Genomic DNA, 8961 nt, shown 5'->3' with positions numbered 1-8961 from the left:
AATTGAACTCAGGACCTCTGGAAGAGCAGTCAGTGCTCTTAACTGCTGAGCCATCTCTCCAGCCTGCCTTCCAGGTTTTTTAGTTTGTTCAAGATCTAGGAGAGTTTGGGTAGCAGAAAAAAAGCTTGAGAGATACAAAATGGTGGAAGGTCTGTCATGCCAAAGCCACACAGGAGAGACTTGATGTGTAGTAAATGTAAAAGTTGCCTTGTCAAGTTGTCCAGTCGGAGTTTATAGAGCATTCTGAGTGCTTTGCAGTCCTGTTAGAATATTAAAAAGATTTAAAATTAGTGGCTTTGTAAATCAAACAACGGAGTGAATGGTGGGTTTTGTAATTTGGATATTCATGAGGTCTTTGTTTTTCTGCATTTATCTGTTATAGATGTATTTTGTATGTGTAAACATTGGACAGTTTATGAGGTATAGTCCTAAAGGTGCTGTTTGTGACTAGGCTTAACTAGAAAGAGGTAGCTGCTTTTAGTGCTACCATTTATGTCTGAATTTTGGAGGTTTTGAAAATGACTGATTCTAGCGATAGCTCACCCTGCTGGTTGGCTAGCGTATCTCTCTTCTCTTGCACAAACAAGAACCTCATGAGATCTGGAGGGTGGGACACCACATTTAGTTGAGTCTTTTATCAGGGAATGGAGTCTTGTGTCTGAAGGCCTCGATGTCTCTGTTCTTTGGTTTTCTCAGCCCTCCATAGTTGACCTGTGGGTTTCCTGTTTGAACTTAACCTGGAACTCTTAGGTGATGATGGGGTTTTGTAGCATTTGTGTTTTAAAATTGAAGATCTCTTGAGATTAGAGACTTACCAGGCTTGGAAGCCCACACTAGTAATTCTCTCACTGGTTTAGCTAAGGCAGGATTGTGAATTTGAGGCCTACCTGGGTTATAAAGACCCATGGTCCCTATAGTCCTATCTTCTTGGTCTCCCCCCCTCCCCAACCCCTCGAAACCCCTTCCAGTTGAGTGATATAACTGTGATATATCCTGTGATATTACTGTTGCTCTTTTAGAAGAAATGCTGAGATTTCAAGAGGAAAAAGAGTGACTTTGTTGAGGTTGGAGAAGGAGGCTAGATTAGACTAGCTTGTCTTGAGAAATTGCCTATCTTTTACAGACTCTTCTATCTGTTGAGGATTCTTGGGTCTGTAGTTTAATAAGTAACTATTCTATGAAACTTAGTTCTGTTAATATAGATTGTGTAGAATTGAAGTTGATGAGTGTGGTCTAGATAGATTTTATGTAGTGTGCCTTTTTCAGCATGTACACTATGCACTTAATGTACAGCCTTAAAAAAAAACCTAAGTGGGTGACGCGAGTCTTGGGATTAAAGTACCATTTACCAAATGCGCTTACGTATATTCTATCGATTATTGAATTTAAGATTTTTTTTTTTGGTCTCTCCACATAGCTCTGGCTGTCCTGTAATGCTGTGTGTAAATCAGGCTGACCTAGAACTCACAGAGAGATCTTCTTGCCTCTGCCTGGGGTTAAAGGTGTGAAACACGGGTGCAGGGACCTAAGGTGTACAGTACCACTCCTTGCTCAGTTACTTCAATCTTTTAACCTTCCTTCGTGGTGTTTATTTGCCAACACACATACACATGGTTTTTGTTTAGTATCAGACCAACATTAATTGGAGAGGGAGGGTGGTTCCCAATTTATTTGTAAATGGTTTTTGAAGGTTTAGAGGAAAACCTTGCTGGAGTTGGAGCTGATTGCATTTGCTAATACTGACAGATACAAAGTGTGTATGTAAGCATGCGTACAGAATCAGCTGAGGCAGGAAGAGAGGAAAGTTTAGAAATGTGAACCTTCAGGTGAGGCTGGCACTGTGAGCACAGAGGAGATGCAGCAGCATCACCATCTCTTCTAGAAGTCACGTAGTTAGCTTTCCTAATCAACAGTAGGAACTGTTGTTGCTCATTCCTACAGGAACTCAGTTCTTACTGTGGTAGTGTTAGAATTGTTGGCTTTTGTAAAAGTCCCATTTTTAGGCTATATTTACAAAAATGAAAATGTTAAAAGAATCTTAGAGCAGGCATAAAAGTGTACCTCCTCTGATCATAGAGTAAAACCTGTAACCAGGTTAAAATTCATGATACTCCACTTACTGAAAGTGAATGAGCAGAGAGACTTGGGAGTGACTGCTTTTTCGTGTCAGTGCCCTTGTTTACAACATTCTGAACTTTATAACTGTCCTTTAACATTTTGGTCATGTGGCTGTAGAGGAAAGAAGAGGGTAAGTTAGTTATGTGTGTTTCAATGTAACACATAAACACAGCTGTGCACACACACACCCTAGGTAAGAGTGAGGAGGGTCCTAGGGAGATGGCTCAGTTGGTCCCTGCTGTGCAAGCATGGGGACCCTGAAATGAGGTTTTCAGTACCCATGTAAAAGCCAGCTGAGGCCAAAGCCAGCATTGGCGTGTGCCTGTGAGTCAACCCCAATAATAGCCAGTAAAGATATATTCCCAGAAACTATGGATCTTGAGTTTCAGGTTCAGGAGAGACCCTGTCTCAAAAAAAAGAAAACATATATACAATGCCATCACCTAGAAACAAACACAAAAACAGGTGAGGCTGGAAATGGGATCTTTCCATTGGGGAGGCTTGAGTGAGATTTTTAATTTCTCTGAATAGAGCGTTTCTTTGCCCATTTCCTTTTTTTCCCTTGTGCTCCTCCATATTTAAAATGATGTTCTTTTCCCCTCTTTAATTATTTTTCTCTTTCCCCATTACAGACACAAATTCTTAAGCTAAACAAAATTGTACAAGCTAGCAAAAATTTTATTTTACACAAGGAGATATGTAAACATGAAATATGTTTTATTTATGTTTAAAAGTTGTTTTCGGCAATTTAAAGAATAAGGGAAAGTCTCAAATAATCTTTTTCCAGACAGGGTCTCATGTCGTCCATGCTGGACCCTACTTCATCATATAGCTGAGGGCGAGCGACCTTGACCTTCCTGCTGCCTTCTGTGTGCTAGGACCAAGTCTTACATCGTCACTCCCGACCTGAAAAGTTGCCTCTGATCCTAGCACCATCATATAGTAATCACATTCATATAAAGTGAAATTTGTCTTCTTATGTGTTTCTGTGATGCTAACGAGGTATATATCTCCATTTTACGTCTAAGGAAGTAACTCAGAGCTAAAGCATTATAGTTAACAGATCGCCAGATTTGAATTTGATCCTATACATGAGACACTTTTATCTTCTCAGCTTGTGTGTGTCTGTCCATCCCTTACCCTTTTGTGTAGTACTTGTCTCCTGGTTCTAAAACTTAGCAGTATAAGAAGCATTTTCTGCTTACTATTTTAAGTAGTATCTTGTTTGCCATTATGGTTAATTATGACCACTGAATAAAGGCTCTCTGTCTCAGTAGCTGGACATTGGTGTGATGAGATTGGCCAAAATTGAAGCTGCTTTTTCTTTGCTGAGTGACGAAGATGCACAAAATTAATTGTAACAAAATCTCAGTGAACTAGGATTGCTACAAGTTTAATCATGCTGTCATGCTCTGTGGAGGACATTTAATTCAAAATTAGATATAGGAAAAGTGTACATGGCATACTGAATGTAGCCATCTGAAGTTAGTTTCTCTTGTATCTTTATACTCTAAAATGCCATAACCTTTGTTAAAAGTCACTAAATTAATGTTAGAAATAGGCAAGTAGACACACACCTGGCTCCAGAGCTTAGCAAGCCAAGGTGAGAGAACAGCACGGTGAAGTGTTTTGTTACGTAGTTAAGTTCTAGGCTATCCTGGGTTATACAGTGGACCCTTCTCAAAAACAAAACAAAATAACAAATAGTAATTTTAAAAATCAGATGGACATTAGATTATTTTATTTCTAAGGCATTTGTTTTACAAACAGTAGCTATATTTACTTTTACCTTCTCATTTGGAGGAAAAAATATATATGTTCAAAGATAATATGTGAGGTATTACAATTGTGGTTAATATTTTATTCTGGAAGTTGTACATTTTAGATGCTCTTACTGTAATAAATATGTGAGGTATTATATATCTTAAATTTAGTTTAGCTGTTCTACAATGTATATATTTCATGTGTGTGTACATATATACATTATATATGTGGGTATGTATATATGTGTGTGTATGTATGTAGGCAATTTCTGTCAATTTGAAAAAGAAAAGGTATGACAGTGCGTACCCATAATTCCATGGCTGGGGTGGTGTAGACAGGTTAATTCTCAGGGCTTGCAAGCAGCCAGTCTAGCCAAGTCTGTAAGCTCTTGGTTAGTGAGAGACCTTGTTTTCTTTTTTTTTTTTTTTTAAAGATTTAATTATTTTATGTGTATGAGTACACTATAGTTGTACAGATGGCCGTGAGCTATCGTGTGTGGCTGCTGGGAATTGAACTCAGGACCTCTGTTGGCCCTGCTTGCTCTGGCCCAAGACCTGTTTTCAAAGAGCAAAGGGTAGAGCAGTTGAGGAGACACTCCAACTGCTGGTCTCCACATGACTCTGAAAATGTGTACATACAAGTGAACAGTATACCCAATTGTTACTCTGTAGGTATATTAACAGTACAGGTCAGTACTGCACAGTAGACGTGAGTTATAAGAATTTAAATTGTAGCCATGCTGACGGAAGAAATTGGTCAAAATGTAAATATATTTCAATCCAGTATATCTAAAATGCTATTCTAATATATTTATGTAATTGAAATATTTATATTTGCTATCCATATCAAATTTTTAAAATCACATGCTACTACAGACATAAAGCACATATATTTTTTTTAAAGATTTATTTATTTCATGTATTTAAGTACATTGTAGCTGTACAGATAGTTGTGAGCCTTCATGTGGTTGTTGGGGATTGAATTTTAGGACCTCTGGTCAACCCTGCTCGCTCCAGCCCCGCTGATTCCGGCCCAAAGATTTATTTATTATTATACAAAGTACACTGTAGCTCACTTCAGATGCACCAGAAGAGGACGTCAGATCTCATTACAGGTGGTTGTGAGCCACCATGTGGTTGCTGGGATTTGAATTCAGGACCTTCGGAAGAGCAGTCAGCGCTCTTACTCTCTGAGCCATCTCGCCAGCCCCCACATATTTCTATTTAGACTAGACACATACAGTTACTGAATTGCACAGTGGGTATAAAAAGTCCTTTCTAGGGTCTGGAGAAGTGTAAAGTTGGAATTTAATTAAATGATGGTTGAGAAAAAGGAATGCCTGAGAAGAGTATTACTTAAAAATGTGGATGGAAATTAAAGCAGGTGTGCATTGAACCCAACTAATAGATGGAACTCTGGGTTAGGATATGTAAGGTATAGAGACACAGGCTAATAATTATATAGTGGAGCGTGCATGTATATAATCTTTTAGTACTTTATGTATATTGGGCTGGAATTTAGGAGAATTAATGCCAATGTAGAACAAGTAAAATGCTGAAAAAATACCAAAGGCTTGTGGCTCTTTCAAGATTTCCCATGTAGGGGGATAATGTTGTATGATGGTGATTAAGAAGATTGAAAAATAAAGAATAGATTTTAGTGATTTACAGTGATTTGTTTTTAAATGCTTTATCTAGGCAAAGCTTAACCCAAGTCTATTAAATACCAAAGAATATACACAGGTAGCTTTTTTCCTAAAATCTAGATCATAAAAATGAACATTTTTTGCAGGGGCTGGGGAGATGGCTCAGTGGCTAAGAGCACTTGCTGTTCTTCCAGAGGATCTGGGTTCAGTTCCCAGCACCCATATCAGGAGATTCACAACTGCCTAACTCAGGTTCCAGAGGACTCTGTGGGTACTGTACTTGCGGTACGTGCACACACACACACACACACACACACACACACACACACACACAAATACACAAACACAATCTTTAAATTTTTTTTCTAATTCTAGCACTCTCATAGAGGCAGGTAGATCTCTGTGGGTTCAAGGCTAACCTGTTCTCTGTATTTCAAAACATAACGTTTCTGCACCGAAAAAGGTGTTCTGTGTTGCCTTGTAATTCCTTGTCAGACGGAGCCAGCATTCTGACTTTTATCACCTAGGTTGGCTTTGTTTCTGAACTTATTGATGGCATACCTGGTTTTCTTTGGAAGAGTGGGAAGAGTTAATGAGTCTATGTCCTTGCTTGCTGTTGTGTGACTTTAGACGTAAGTCAGGTGACACTTGGTATGATAGCTTTTTACCCCCATTGTGGTTTATGCCAAGATTGGAGAGGAATATCTCAGTTTTTACTGGAAGTAATCATTTAGTGGTTAGTGTTAAGACCTGAAAGTTTATTTAGAATTTAGAGATTTGAATTGCCCCAACAGATAACAGCTATCTTTTCATTATAGTATTATTTATGCATATAGACAAGAAGTATGTGGATTGTCCCCTTAGTGGATGCCTCCTGGAGCCTTTTTAATAGTCAGTTCTAGATTAACTGTAAGGTTTTTCAGGGAGCTTAATAAGGTATTTGACAAGTTCCTACTGTAATTGTGGAGGTAGTAATAAATTGTTTTACAGTTAAAGTATCCACCTCTTAAGGAAAAGGATTCTGGCATTTGTTGTTAACCTGTGAATAACTGGAGCCTAACCTTCTAGGCTGTTGCATATGGGTATAAATAGTTAAAGCCTAGAAAGGAGGCTTTACCAACTGAACATTGTGATGGGATGCTGGTCAGGACGATGCTGGCCTGCTAGCCTAGCGTATAGGTTTGGGAGTTGAAGGTTATTTTCTGGCTGCAAGGTTAATGAGACCATCTTGGGCCACGTGAGCCCGTCTCAACCATCCTCCCCACCCCTCATCTCCACAGAAAGAAGAAAGAAATGGAAACATGTAATTGCTTATCATGATGTTTGCTTACAGTGCTTGAATTTTCTCTTCAGTTGGAAGCAGTAATTACATAACTGTTACTCATTAATGTTAAGCAGTAGGAGCCTTATAGTGGTGTAATATTTTAAACTGGTGCTTTGGAGAGAATATCTTTTTCCCTGAAATCTAGAGGACTTAGAGTTGTAAAGGTCTCTGGTAAAGAAAATAAACATCTTATACAACTTTACATTTTATTATATGTAGTTTTGAAGAATGGATATATTTTGTATATTCTGTAGAAATTGCCATAAAGATTTTATTAATAATATTTAGATTATGAATGTGTTCAAGCTAATGAATAAAAATTTGTATTCCATGTGAAGAATTTTTTTGGAATAATTGTATTTAATATATTGGCGCTCTTGAGAATTTGCATAGTTGTCTTGAAGCGATGGCTAACTATCTTTTATTAGGGTATAACTGTATGTTTTTTATTAGGGTAGGAGACTAGGGCTAATGTAGACTTGGGTAGACCAGATATTAAAGTACATGCTTTGACTTCAAAATATTAAGATTTTATAAAAGTGGGGGTCTTTTTGTACTGGATTTAGGAATTCACAAAGTAATTCCGATGTAATTGAAGCGTTTGTGTGTAGAAAACCTGAAGAACATGTTTTATGTTACTCTGCTGTCGGATAACCATTTGTGAGTTTGTTTTTGAGAAATTTGATTTTGTTTTCAGAAACATTGTTTGTATTACGGCATGCCCCACTTTTCATACCCTTATTTTTTTTTTTAACTGTTTGAAACTTTTTATTGCAAATATAGTTTTTACTGCAGTATTATGTTTTGTTGCATTTTCTAGTTGAAGGTCAGTATGTCACATTTTGAATTGTGCCTGAGCCTGAGCAGCCTACCTTGACAAGCAAGCAGGAGATGCAACAGAAATCTAAATAGGAGCCAGGGAGATTAAATGCAGAACACATCTGTAAACATTACAGAGTTGAAAATTACAGTATCAGTAAAAGTGATACGGTTTACAGGGGAAATCTGCCTACCACATGTATTTGAACCTGGAGTGATAGAATAAGTTTTTTATGTTATTTATTATATTTAAAAATTTTTTTTACATCAAGCGGAATTGGCAATCTGTGCTTATACTTTAAAAAAATAGAGGCGGGGCAGAAGTCCAGACTAGAAAGTAATTTTCTCCATGGAAATCCAGAAATCCAATAAATTCTTCGAGGAACGACTTGTCAAAGACCTGAAGTAACTAAAAAAACCAAAACCAGAAAACACAGCCATGCGGCAGCTGCCCTGCACTGCACATAGAGAGTGCTTGTGCAGTGTCTGCTGGGGGCGCTCTGCAGAGCTGCTGGGCACCAATGTGTGTGGGTTGTTTAGTAAAGCTGCTCTGTAAAATAATGTTGTACCTTCATTTTGAAGAAGTGCTAGGAATAGATGCTGGGACTTAGCAGGGAGAAATGGCAGTTCAGAGAAAATCAGTGGTGGGAATTAGGGGATGTAGTCATTTTTCTTTACTAGAATTAATTTTAAAACAAAGGTAACACAAATAAACTTGATACATTGTAGCATGAACTGGAAGGATCTGAAATTTTCCTTGGAGATTTGAAAAGGTTTTACTGATCATTAATTGACCAGAATTCTATGAGAATATGCTTGGGGAGGTGAGTAAAGTTGAAGGGCCTGGCAGAGCAACGGAGACACTAAGAGGGAGGATGGGGGGGGTGGGTATGTATGTTTTTGGTTTTTGAGACCAGTTTTCAAAATACTGCCTCAAATTCACCAGGTAGATGAAGTCAACTTCACACACACAGATTTATCCTTGCCTCTGCTTCCCAAATGCTGGGTTTAAAGCTCTGTGTCACCACATCCAGCAGAAGATGGATTAAAAAAATTTGATAGTATGAAATACTGAGGCTCCTAATCATGTAGTACAGAACTAAATAAAAACTAAGCCACTTGGTGCTAGAGAAGTGTGAGGGCTTGAATTTGATAAAAGCCGAGTACAGATTTGTGCATTTGTAGTTTCGAGTTCTTGTGGGGTAGGAGAGGAAGGAGGGGGGAGAGGTGTGTGTGTATTTGTATGTGTGTGAGGGAGGGAGGGAGAGAGAGAGAGAAAAAAAAGGGGGGG

The 8961-nt window shown here is 38.2% G+C and overlaps 1 protein-coding gene across 13 annotated transcripts in view; it reads left to right on the top strand.

Moving 5' to 3' along the window:
- Nucleotides 1–8961, top strand: part of Znf644 (zinc finger protein 644) — a 78976-nt gene that overhangs the window by 3434 nt on the left and 66581 nt on the right. For 3 of the 13 annotated variants that reach the window (XM_031337141.1, XM_031337133.1, XM_031337130.1), the window contains exon 1: nt 5674–5812. The exons of the other annotated variants lie outside the window; for them this stretch is intronic. The gene's annotated coding sequence lies outside the window, so the exon portion shown is untranslated. Of the gene's footprint in view, nt 1–5673; nt 5813–8961 lie in introns of those variants that run through there. 13 annotated transcript variants of the gene reach the window in all.

The sequence above is a fragment of the Mastomys coucha genome, unplaced genomic scaffold, assembly GCF_008632895.1.
Source record: "Mastomys coucha isolate ucsf_1 unplaced genomic scaffold, UCSF_Mcou_1 pScaffold22, whole genome shotgun sequence".
Lineage (NCBI taxonomy): Eukaryota > Metazoa > Chordata > Mammalia > Rodentia > Muridae > Mastomys > Mastomys coucha.
Note: the sequence above shows the minus strand (reverse complement) of the source record. Positions and strands in the feature narration are given on the sequence as shown.